The sequence below is a fragment of the Siphateles boraxobius genome, unplaced genomic scaffold (genome assembly GCF_051911475.1).
Source record: "Siphateles boraxobius isolate OS27281-9 unplaced genomic scaffold, OSU_SipBor_1 9, whole genome shotgun sequence".
Classification (NCBI taxonomy): Eukaryota; Metazoa; Chordata; class Actinopteri; order Cypriniformes; family Leuciscidae; genus Siphateles; species Siphateles boraxobius.
Window position 1 is genome coordinate 17507925 of NW_027509219.1, and position 13991 is coordinate 17521915.

A 13991-nucleotide genomic window follows, 5' to 3' on the forward strand; every position below is an offset into this window, starting at 1 on the left:
CCTTTATGTAAAGCGCATTTGCAGCTGCACAGCTAGAACATGAGCGTCTGGCTCGCTCATAGGCTGCGCTGCGGCAACTGCACATCCAATGGCGCAGGCGCCTCTGACGTGCAACCAATGAGATCACTCTGCGTCATACACGTCAGAGCCCGCCAAGGGGGCGTGACCTCAGTCTATAATAGTCCCCGAATTCGCCATTATAGCAGGTTTAACGACTGAAGCGACAACTTGCCATGTTACTATAGTGCGGCTGGCTACGCAATACTCGTTCCCTAACTCAGGGAACTGAGGTTACGTGAGTAACCGAGTAGTTCCCTTTCGAACGGTCACTTCGTATTGCGTAGCTATACGCAGTGGGGACGCCATGCAAAACGCCGCACTGAGTAACTGGCTGCCACTGCAACTCAGGCCCCTGAGCATACAGAACAAGCCATAACCGCATAATTATGTATAAATAGACCAGACACCGTCAGGTCTAAAATAGTACACATCAGTTAGAAATAACCCAACATACTACACCAATGAACCCAGACACTGTCGGGGTTATTGGTATATGAACATATAACCAGTCAAGTGGGTTTATATATGAAATTATAACCGGCCAAAGCAGGTTTTATATATGTATGGAATTTAACCGGCAAAAGCGGGTTTTATATATGTCATATAACCGGCCAAAGCGGGTTTTATATATATGTAAATATAACCGGCAACAGCGGGTTTATGCATGAATACAACCAGCCAGCAGCGGGTTTTATATATATATGTGAATTTGATAGTGCACAGTAATATATGACAAGACCAGCCACCGACGGGTCTTAATCATACCGAAAGCACCTTCGCCTGCAGGGAAGGCACTTCCCTATTATAGAAACTCATAAATGTGGAAGGCGAGGACCAGCCGGCCGCATCACAAATATCACTAATGGGAATGCCAGATGACCAAGCCCATGACGAGACATACCTCTGGTCGTATGGGCCTTGATACCTATAGGGCAAACTTGACCCGCTGCGGTATAAGCCATAGAAATAGCATCCACTATCCATCTAGACAGTCTTTGCTTAGTGACTGGATCCCCCTTGGATCTACCACCAAAGCAGACAAAAAGCTGTTCTGATTGTCTAAAAGACGCAGAAAGCTCCCGATAGATTCTCAGCGCTCAGACAGGGCAGAGAAGATTAACCTCTCCATCCTCTGCAGAAGGAGGGAGGGCTGATAATGTCACCACCTGTGCTCTGAACAGTGTTGAGAGCACTTTAGGAACGTAACCATGTCTGGGCTTGAGGATGACTCTGGAGTCATCTGGACCCAACTCCAAACATGCAGGGCTCACAGAGAGCGCCTGCAGATCTCCCACTCGTTTGATAGATGCCAACGCCATAAGGAGAGCGGTCTTCAGCGAGAGGGTTTTTAGATCAACCGATTGGAGCGGTTCGAAAGGCGGACCTTTCAGAGCCCCCAGGACCGTGGAGAGGTCCAGAGGCGGCACAGACGGAGGCCTGGAGGGGTTCATTCTCCTCGCACCTTTCAGGAATCTTACGACCAGGTCGTTTCTTCCCAGTGACTGGCCAGCCGTCAGAACATGATGTGCTGCTATGGCTGCCACATACACTTTGAGCGTGGACGGGGAGCAACCCGCGTCCAGCAGCTCCTGTAAGAATGAGCGAACCACTGATATCACACATGACTCTGGGTCAGCCTGATTTTTCGAGCACCAGCTGGAAAAACCTGACCATTTTGAAGCATACAGGCGCCGAGTCGACGGGGCCCTGGCTTCAGATATAGTGCTTAAAACCTTCTCAGGAAGGTCCTTGGGTACCCGTTGAGGGGCCAAACATGAAGGGCCCATAAATCGGGTCTCGGATGCCACAATGTCCCGTTCACCTTTGTGAGGAGGTCTTTCCTCAGTGGGACAGGCCATGGGATTGTGTCCGATAACTGAACTAGTTCCGGGAACCACGATCTGGTTTTCCAGAGAGGGGCCACCAGAAGGACTGGGCACCCGCTCTCTCTGACCCGTTTGATGACTTGTGGAATCATCGAGACGGGGGGGGGAAAGGCATAAAAGGGACGGTTGGGCCAGACATGGGCCAGCGCGTCCCTGTTCTTCGAGAAGAACAATTTGCAGTGGGTTTTGATTCTCGAGGCGAAAAGGTCGATTTTGGCCTCGCCAAACACCTTCCATATTAGACTGACCGTCTGTGGGTTCAGGGACCACTCGCCGAGGGGAGTGTTGTCCCATGAAAGCATATTCGCGCCCACATTCTGGACGCCCGGGATATGCGCTGCTCTCAGAGAGCTCAGGTTGGTTTGTGCCCATATAGAGGAGGTCTCTCGCCATCGCATGCAGGTTCCCTGACCTGATGCCCCCCTGGCGATTCATGTAGGCCACCACTGACGTATTGTCTGTGCGGACTAAGACGTAGTGACCTCTGAGGTTCGACAGAAATGCCTTCAGGGCCAACCCAACTGCTTTCATCTCCAGACAGTTGATATTTAAGCTCTGCTCCGTGCTCGACCAGAGGCCGGATGCAGGCATGCCCTCGTGCAGCGCTCCCCAACCCAGGTTGGACGCATCTGTAAGAACCACTTTCCTCCTGGAAATTGTTCCCATTGTCACCCCCTCGTGGTGCCAGTTCTGAGCCCGCCAGGGAATCAGGGTTCTTAAACAACCGTGATTCACCATAACGCGCAAGCTGCCTGACTGCCATGCATGAGTTGGCACACAGCGTTTCAGCCAATGCTGCATCGGGCGCATGCGCAGTAATCCCATGCGGAGTACTGGCGATGCTGCTGCCATGAGACCAAGCAGTTTCTGAAATTTCTTCAGTGGCGCGCGCTCGCGCAATCTGAAAGTGCCTGCAAGCGCTCGCACCGAGAGCGCGCGCTCTGTGTGAGTCACGCTGTCATAGCTCTCGAGTCTAAAACTGTGCCCAGAAAGATCATGCTCTGGCTGGGGGTTAGTTTGCTTTTTGAAACATTGATTGTGAAACCCAGGCATTTTAGATGGCCGAGAATCAAATCCCTGTGAGCTAATAGCTCGATTCTCGACTGTGCCCGCACCAGCCAGTCGTCGAGATAATTTAACATGCGCACTCCCTGAAATCTCAGAGGAGAAAGTGCTGCATCCATACACTTCGTGAATGTACGGGGTGCCAACGATAGACCGATCGGCAGAACGGTGTATTGATAAGCCCGGCCCTCGAAGGCGAATCTCAAGAATGGCCTGTGACGAGGATTTATTTGAATGTGAAAGTAAGCATCTTTCAGATCCATTGTGACAAACCAATCCCCCGGGCGCACTTGCGCGAGGATATGTTTGATAGTTAACAATTTGAACGGCCGTCTCATGAGAGCTTTGTTCAAATGTCTCAAATCTAGAATGGGTCTGAGACCGCCGTCTTTTTTCGGAATCAGAAAATAGCGGCTGTAAAAACCCATATTTTTTTTAGCGCGGGGGGGACTAATTCTATCGCCCCTTTTGCTAATAGATTTTGTACTTCGGTGCGAAGCACGTGACCCACGTTACTTCTCACCGAAGTCTCGAGAACCGCCTGAAATTCCGGGGGTCTGCGAGCGAATTGGAGCGAGTAACCTCGCTTTATAGTGTTTATGACCCAACTCGACACATCGGGGATAGCTTGCCAGGCTAGAACCCGTGTGGCTAGGGCTTGACACACTGATTGGGGCTGGTCGCCTAACGTAGGGGGACCTGATACCCTTATATTGTGATTTGTGCACACATTGAGTATTGGACTGACTGTACAAGCATTTGCGTGTGGGGAAGTCAGTGTTACAACGGGGGAGGGGCCACCTAGTGAAGGGGGACCGTGAACCCATATATTGTGATTTGTGCACACATTGAATGTTGGACTGACTGCACAAGCATTTGCGTGTGGGGAAGTCAGTGTTACAACAGGGGAGGGACCGCCTAGTGAAGGGGAACCGTGAACCCATGTGTTGTGCTTGTGAAACTGATAGCTAACATTTTGAACGGCCGTCTCATGAGAGCTTTGTTCAAATGTCTCAGATCTAGAGTGGGTCTGAGGCCGCCGTCATTTTTCGGAATTAGAAAATAGCGGCTGTAAAAACCCGTATGTTTTAGCACAGGGGGGACTAATTCTATCACCCCTTTTGCTAATGAATTCTGTACATCGGTGCGAAGCATGTGACCCACGTTGCTTCTCACCGAAGTCTCGAGAACCGCCTGAAACTTTGGGGGTCTGCGAGCGAATTGGAGCGAGTTGCCTCGCTTTATAGCGTTTATAACTCAACTCGACACATCGGGGATAGCTTGCCAGGCTATAACCCGTGTGGCTAGGGCTTGACACACTGATTGGGACGGGCCGCCTAACATAGGGGGACCTGATGCCCTTATATTGTGATTTTTGCACACATTGAGTGTTGGACTGACTGTACAAGCATTTGCGCGTGGGGAAGTCAGTGTTACAACAGGGGAGGGGCCGCCTAGTGAAGGGGGACCGTGAACCCATATATTGTGATTTGTGCACACATTGAATGTTGGACTGACTGCACAAGCATTTGCGTGTGGGGAAGTCAGTGTTAAAACAGGGGAGGGGCCGCCTAGTGAAGGGGGACCGTGAACCCATATATTGTGATTTGTGCACACATTGAATGTTGGACTGACTGCACAAGCATTTGCGTGTGGGGAAGTCAGTGTTAAAACAGGGGAGGGGCCGCCTAGTGAAGGGGGACCGTGAACCCATATATTGTGATTTGTGCACACATTGAATGTTGGACTGACTGCACAAGCATTTGCGTGTGGGGAAGTCAGTGTTACAACAAGGGAGGGGCCGCCTAGTGAAGGGGGACCGTGAACCCATGTGTTGTGCTCGTGTGCTTTATTTGAGTCGCCGTGAAAACGGCGTTTGTTTGCAAAGACGCGCTCACTGCTGCGGGCCTGTTTACAATAATAAAATCCCCAGCCGCCTGAACTGTACAGGGGGCTGTGGGAAGTTTTGCTGGCTTCTTTGAGGGTGGTCCGGCAAGCGCGGGACACGTGCCCTCTCTTTCCTTTGCGTGCTAGGACGGCTTTGGCGGGAAGCGTTCGGCATCAGCCGCAGGGCGGGGCTGAGAGGCCTGTTTCGCGGGCTTTGCTGGTCGGCGCCAGCTAGCACGGTTAGTTCCACTCGAGCTCGAGGTCCGCGACGGCCTGTGTTAGGATCCGAAGCATTTCAGCGTCGGAGTTAGTCCTGCCTCGCTGGGTCCGGCGAAAGAGACGAGGCCCGCCACGTGGTGGTGGGGGGGCGCTGATCTCCCTCGAACGGGACCGGAGATGACTGAGCTGGAGTGAGTGAAGCACGCGGGGACGTGGCCGGCGTGCATTCACAAACGTCCGTGCTCTCTGGATGCCGTTGGCTGCGGCGCTTCTTCTTCCTCGGCTGAAGTAGGGCCGGAGAAGGGAGCGCGGGTGATGCGGCGCCGCCGTCTCGAGAGAGAGCTAACGTTAGCCGAGTTCGCAGCACGGAGATAGGCATGCACGCGCAGGCCGCACATCCGCCGACAGAGAGTGCATTCTCTGCGTGGTAGAGTCCCAGGCATGAAATGCAGCTCGCGTGTTCGTAGGCCTCGCATAACACGAGGCATATGGAACAACGCTGATACAGATATAAACACATAATAAACAGATATTGAAAAGGATATCGCCGGATAGCCACAGGAGAGACGGCGTCAGGAGAAACACGGTTGAGATGTGTAGTCTGCTGAACTGTAGCTCGCTCAGGCTGAAGGCTTGTTCGACGGCGAAGGCTCAATAAATGGTCAGAGACGTGAAGTTTGTCGCTGAAGGAGTAAAATCTGCTATAATGGCGAATTCGGGGACTATTATAGACTGAGGTCACGCCCCCTTGGCGGGCTCTGACGTGTATGACGCAGAGTGATCTCATTGGTTGCACGTCAGAGGCGCCTGCGCCATTGGATGTGCAGTTGCCGCAGCGCAGCCTATGAGCGAGCCAGTAGCTCATGTTCTAGCTGTGCAGCTGCAAATGCGCTTTACATAAAGGCTTCAGTAAATCGAGGAAAAGGAGTTTCCCCCCCACTGCGTATAGCTACGCAATACGAAGTGACCGTTCGAAAGGGAACTTTAGATCACGATTGTGTTTCTTTTTTTTTTTTTTTAATTGCTGAATTAAGAGGCTGCAGCCAAAATCGCATATTTCTGTACTAGTCGGCGAAAAACAGTATGTGACAAAAGAAGTCCGAATTCACAGTAGCCTACTCATAAAAGTGTAGAAAAAAAAACCCGGATGACCCTATACTATTTCCGACGAGATTCATTAGTGTACGATGGACACGTTACACACAGGAGAGGATTCATGAATGGCAGTGAAGAGATGCAACTGACGCTGGTAGGTCACATGATAATGACAACATAGCAAATGTAGCACGTCCAGATTGCATTCATACAAACACTCATACTAGAACTTACTTATTTAGTGGTTGTGAAGTAATTTAAAATAAGTACTCAAAAGAGAGTATGCGATGTCGCACACAGCAAAATCGCCAGTGTTAAAATGAACACTCCTGGTGTACATATAGGTACACTATATAGGTACAACTACAGGGTGTTAAAAATGAACACTGAAGCAGTGTTGAAGTTAAGGAGATAATTAAGTGACGATTGGCCATTAGTGGTGACTCCTAATGCTAATTAGAAGAATCATTGAAGGAAAGAGAAACAACAAGAATAGAAGTAAAGAGAAACACAAGAACTACTGACTCTGAGCCATTACACATTATTGCACTTATTATTTTTACACTAGTTTGACTTTATTTATGTCATACATCTACACACAGTCCTATTTAGATTTACAGAAGTTTAGATGGTGATGTTTTATGGAATGTTTAATTTCATGTCACCATCATGGTGATCAGTCTTTTCTTTAGTTGTGCTCTTGACCCTTTACTTTTGAATATTAGTTTTACTGGTCACTTCAACTCTGTGTTCATAAAGCGTGTTTGTGGTGGCAAGAGAAATTATGATCTGGGCTGCTTTATCCAAAAGCATTATAAGCCTAAATTGATTGTACAGACCATTCATTGCAATTGATCTACGATCAAGTTAGGTTTAAGATACTTTTGGGAAATGAAGCCCAGGTCGTGATAGTAATGTTAAGATCAAATCCAATCTAGTTTTGGCCTGATACATTGCACCACCATTATAAACTGATTATACAAATGTTTTATTCATATTCATTACAGTAGCTAATTCCAGCAGTGTTTTAATAATCTGGAAGTTTTAAAATTACACACAGAAATGAATAATCTACATATGAATCTCAACAATGGTGACAATCACACAAATGCTCTATGTTGCAGTGCATGATGGGAGCCACCAATCAAAACGCATCCAAGGCTCACATCATGCATTACAGCATAAATAAATTATGCAGCTGAATTGTCCTGTAATTTTCATTGTTTTTCCATGTTTGCTTTTATTTTGCTATTGTTTTGTTAGGACTTAAGTAGCTTGTTTTGTGATGTTCAGAGTTCATCTGTTTGTCACTAGTTTGTTTATTTATCACCATTGTTGAGATTCATATGCTGATTCTTGATGTCTGTGTGTCCAAACACAATAATGTCTATTTTAAAGTATTTTCAAAAATGTTCATATTGCTGTTGGTTCTCAAACTGTAAAATTTCAGGTCTACAATCACCAATGCTAAAATTGGACATCAGGGATATAGTTGAATATTTAGACTCTGAACGCCAATCATATCACTACATGATGATAATGTCATCACTTAACATATTGTGAACAGGTTTTCTCTTGCAGTAACAAATGTGCTTAATGATCACAATGTTTGTATAGTCAGAGAAAATCTAACAATACAGAGTAAAAGGGTCAAGAGCTCAACTAAAGCAAAAGCTGACCACCATAATGGTGACTTGAAACGAAAAATTCCATAAACATTTCCGTCTATAAGTACAATAATGTGTAATGACCTGAAGTCAGTAGTTCTTGTGTTTCTCTTTTTTCTGTTCTTGCTGTTTCTCTTTCCTTCAATGATTCTTCTTATTAACATTAGGTGTCACCACTAATGGCCAATCATCACTTAATTAATCACTTAATTATCTCCTTAACTTCAACACTGCTTCAGTGATCGTTTTTAACACCCTGTAGTTGGACCTATATGTACACCAGGAGTGTTCATTTAACACTGGGGATTTTGCTGTGCATAGGCCTACTATTTAACCGACGGTTAAGTAATCCAACTTAACTTTCCAAAAAAATTACGTTTTTAGTTGAAAACAGTGTCGTGTAAACAGTCCCTTTGTGTGAAAGAGCCTTTACATTTACAAAAAAAAAAAATTGGTAAAATGTATTGGTAAACTTATTATTTGGTTATTAAAATTTAAACAAGCAAGCCCAGCCCAGGTAAGAAAATGTTACACAAAAGTAACATAACGCATTACTTTTCATAAAAAGTTACGTTTACTTTTTTAGGGAGTAACAAAATATTGTAATGCATTATTTTTAAAAGTAATTTTCAGACTTACAACCTTTTGTATGTCATTTAAGCCAATTGTCCGTATTCGTGACCAGATTGCAGGCCGGGAGTGTGCTTTAAATGATTTACTTCTGCAAAAACAGTTTGTTTCAACATTATGTCCTCATGTCTGGATCAGAAATAGACCACCTGAGATGATTATATTCCACCCAAGTTATGCAGGAAAAATAACCATATATGTTCAATCAAAACAAAATCTTATTTTGCAAGTAGCAAAGTAATGGCTATGAAAGCCGTGTATTTAATATGTTTTGGCAATATCTGTAACACGTTTTGGGCTTTTCACAAAGTGAAATCCAGCACCACATACTGACTGGTGATGTTGACATTATATTTATGGGTTGAATTCCATATCGGTCGCTTTAATGTGATTCAGCTCTGCCAAACACTTCAGCTGCATGAATATGTGGCATAGACCTGACTCATTTCGGAAACAGAGCTACAGAGATAAAGAGGTGGGTCATGGACAACGTGACTAACATATCAGTTCGTATGTTAGCATGAGAGTTGTTTACTCAGATTTTTCCTTAATGATGACACAGCGGGTCAGAAACTACACGTTGTTGTTGTTTTTTCCGATAATAATCTTTTTTTGATAATGTATTATTTTTTTAGACTCGTAATAGCTATTTTTTTGTAAAATCATATAATGCTGTTGTTTTCTGTCTGTAAAAATAATCATATTTCCTCTTCGAATGATACCTGTGACATATCCACCATAGTTGTTACGGTTACCATTCCCCTCACACAAGATAAGCAACAGACCATATTAGAGTATTTTTGTATCAAAATATGTCCACCATTTAGGTCTTGGTTTCAGTGTAGTTTCTTTTTTTGTTGGACTAATGGGTATATTTCACACATGCCTCCATCCTTCCCCTCATACACACCAATTTTTCACTGCCAATTAGATTTAAATGTCTTATTTGTATTCCTCAACATTAATCTCCATTAGGATCATCCATGCGCAAGAAAATATGAGGAAAACATTTCATTTGCATACTATATTAAACAATGACTGGGATGCTGATTGCTTTGTTTTTACTCTCCCACTGAGACTGTCAGTGGGTGGGAAAAAACATCTCTTTTGAGTTCATGGCCTCTTGCTGATAAACATTTGCACTAGTGCTCATTAAATTTGACCGGATGCATTGTTCAGATCTGATGTTATTAAGTTATTAAGTCATTTGAGAGTTAAGTTCTCCTATCTTCTCTGAGAAACACAATGGTGGTGTTTTGAGTTAATACGTTTTTTTTTTTTAACGAACCGGCAGAATGAATGATTCAATGACTCGCTAAGTGCCTTGATTCATTCCTGAACTGTTTAGAGTTTAAAAAAAAATTGGTTGAATGAATTGTGTACTGGTTAGTCGATGTGTATGAAAAATCACTCTTGAAACATATGTTCAGCCAATCACATTCAACAGATGGATCTACATTTCAGCATTTTAACTGTTGATTTGCATGTCTATGCCCATATAAAATTACTTAGAAGAGATTTTTACATCTAAAAAAGTGCCTTTGGGGCATTTGTCAGATACCTAAAAAAGGGTAATAGACGATCTGCTGAATGTGGATAGAGGTCGCTTTGTGTCTCTATTCCTGTCCAATAATTCCTTTTCCTTTCGTTTTTATCTCAATGCCGCAGGGAACTTAAAACCAGTGCTGTGTCCAACAAGCCAACAGGCTGCACAACAGCCCTTCTAATCCAATTGAGGTTTAGCTAGTGACACTGAGGTAAATACACATTAGCTTGGTGTCAGACAAACAAAGTGAATTACGCTTCATTTGGAGCCTGAAAAGGCCATGTTTTGTGAGAAAAGGAAGGCTTTTACAAGTATTTCAGTTTTATACCACTTTTCAAGGTCCATCTGAGGGCCATTTTACTCCGAGCTGTTCATTTTGGAACTTTTCACAACCATAGACCATATGCCCCAGAGAAACAAGCGCGCAGCCATCTTTAGAATTTTGTGTTTGAACTTCTGTTTTTGCGGTAGCTCTGCATATTTCTATTGCATCGCTGTTGAAGAGTAATTAGCTGGTGAAGCGGATTTACTTAGAGTTAATGGAAGTTATCATGAGCATTGTAATGTTAGAAGCAGACACAAATGTCCGGGAAGATTTTAAAATGAGCAGTTCATCCATTTAAGTACTTAAAAGGATGATCATACAGTATGTGTATGCCCAAGTTTGAGATTCTGACCTGAAATTGATTAACAACAACAAATGTGTTGGCCGAACATGTGATGCACATCACTGAGATGAACAATACGGGCAAGGAATGTTTAAAGATTTCTATAAGAGTGAAGTTGGACACTCAGCATCTCGTCCAAGAGCTTTGTTCACATGCCACATTCGTTTAATGTGAAGTTGCTGTTTTTTCCCCCACTCTCATTCACTGAGGCACTATAGGGAGCTAGGAATGGGCCCCTTTCAATGGACCAAATCTGATCTAAATTCACTACAGGGCTATCACACCTCACATGTTATGGTTTCTTTTTGAAATACTGATATAAAAACCTTGAATTTCTGATAGATTTTTAAGACACCTGTGGGTATGAGAACTGATATATAGCCTCTTATTTATTAAAATCACAACCATATTATGCAGACAGACAAGATTCAGCAAAAATATACAGTTCTTAAATTGTATAGCATTCCTTTACATGAGATCATGCATGATGAAACAAAATTAAGGTTGATGAGGAAACATTACTGAGGATGTGTAATTTGATTTGAGCATGTAAGGTTTCTCAATATCTAAAAGACATGTCCGAGTGGATGTCAAGCTATACAATTAGAGAGAAATCCAGTAAATAATTACAGTTGTTCTGAATTGCTAAAAAACTAAACCCCATTCTCTGAACCAAATTCTCAATAGCCTAAACCAATTTGTCGAATAAATCACTCTTTCTGTAAAACATTAAACAAGTTCAGGTAGTTAAAACACTGTTTGCAAATCTCACTCTTTTTGCAAAACTCTAAACACATTCTCAGTTGGCTTTTGCAGTTGGGTCACTGTATTTTCACAGAATGCAAGTGCTGAATATACAGACATTCAATACAATATTCAGTACAATACTATACTTACAGTACATACAGTATATAATTTATTCACCTTACTACTGTAAGATGTCATTATTTTTATACACTCAAAAAAATTATTTTTGCCTCTTGTTAAATTTAATTAATTAAAATAAGCATGAGTAACACGACTGTTTAATATTTTGTCACAACTTAATTTAATTGTGTTCAACCTAATATATTTAAAACTGAAGTTTACTAATTTCATTTGTGTAAAAACTACATGAATCATTTTTGTTGACAAATAACTGGGCAGTGGATCTGTAGTTCCCAGCATGCTTGGCAAGGGATTGCATTAGGAGGGTAAATTTAGGGATTAAAGTGTTATTTTATGTGTTTTTCAGTAAATGGAAAGATGTTGTTAGTTAATAGTAGTATTTAATGTTCAGTTATGTTAGAAACCTAGAGGACATTCTGTAATGTTTTTGAATTTTGTGGTTACCGTTATGCAGAAGAGAGACGACTGTGTTTAGGGTGTGCGCACTCACTCTACATATGGCATTAAACCTCACTCACAGACCTGCATAAGTTATATCTAATATTACTATGTAAAAAGTTGTTATAATTAATTTGGAATGCAAGTAGCTTCTATCATTGGAAGCAACTGAAGAGTCAAATTAGCTAAAATGATAATGTTGGCCATTTAAGACAGGACAAAAATTAAATCTAGTTAACTTGACAAACTTTATCTACTAGGAATGACACAATTTTTTTTAGTAGTCTTGACTAAATGAATTTAAGTTCATACAACAAGATTACAACAAATCATTTCAAATAAATTAGATATTGTTGGAAAAATGTAATTCAATTTTGTGGAAATGTTTTCCTTAATTTAATTATTAAGTTTGTTCAAGTATTGTTTTGAGTGTACTTTTTTACGTAATTGAAAAAATGTATTTACTTTGTTACCATATACTTTAGTTCTGGAACTAACTGCATGCTTTGGATGCTGTGTTCTCCATTTTTTGATAGTGTCTGATGAATGATCTGTAGAGTTTATAATATTGACTCATGTATATATGATCTGAAAGCCTTGTTTGATTTTGAGCACAGATAAAATGGTTTTGAGGCAATTGTATGATTTTGCCAGAAGAGTCAGAGGTTCTCTGAATGTGGTTTGAAAATTTGCTTTTGTGTTTAAGGTTTTGAGAAAATGAGTGATGGTTTCAAGAAATGTGTTTTAGCAATAAAGAAAAAGTGTAAAAGGCAGGCACACATAATGAACTGTGACCTAATGTAAAGACGAGGTCATTTCATCTGATAAATATTTATGGTGGTTTGGATTATGTTTTCTCTCCACCCCCACCCCCATCCCCCAAACGTAGAAAAGATGAATGAAAGGGAAATATTCTCAGCCCTACACAAATATTACACTATGCTCTTTCCACTGCTCTACAATTACTGTCATTACTCTCTTGTTGGCAGTTGTATTGTTGTCACGATAATCTAGAACAAGACATTTGTCCACACTATTGATTTGCAATTCCCTACAAACTGACACGACTTGTTACTGACATCTATATGATTAGTGAGTATGGTCAAAGGCATAAACTGTAAAAAAAAAAATATTTTCATGATTTGCTATTAGGCTACAATTTTTTTTCCCTTTGTCAAACTAATAATTAATGTGGTTCAGATAACATACTATTTTGGGTTTCTGTTGAATAAACCAATCTCCTTCATTGTACTAAAGCAAAATTTTAAGGCAACCAGGTAGGCTAACTTACTTTTTTTTAAAGTTAAACCAACAATATTTTTTTTTACAGTGCAGTATTTTCAATATTTTTATGTGACACAAACACACTGCATGGATTCAGTAATTTTAATGTGCTTTCTTCAATTCGGTAGGCTATATGCACTTTTGGGGCTAAAAGTAACAAAGTAGCCTAACAGAAAAGTGTGGCCAATGAATGCTCTCTCTCCCAAGTTAGTGAACCAAAAGAGTGACCGCGTTGCTGTCGTCCTTAAACAAAACTGAACAAAAGTGAGCAAATAGAGTGGCCAGTTCTGGCTCTCTCAGAAAAATGTCGAATTGAATGACCAAAAAAGAGCATTAGAGTCCCTTCTCCCTATTAAGTGACCAAAAAGAATGACTTGAGTTGGCTGAAAAGAGCGCTCTCCCAAATAAGTCACAAAAAGAGTGATTCTCCCTCAAATACGTAAACAAAAAGGGTGACCAGGGCTGACTTTCAGAAACAACAAAAAGAAAATTAGTTTTCGCGAGTAATCTGTTACTTGTATCTAAACCCACTCGAATCTATGCGGCGCGAGTGTTTTGGATGTTGCGCGCGCTCAGCGCGTGGGAGACCGCTATATTTCGCAGCTCGCGCCAATACTTGAATATTTGTCGGCAGGGGGCGCGAGCCAGTGGCATTGCC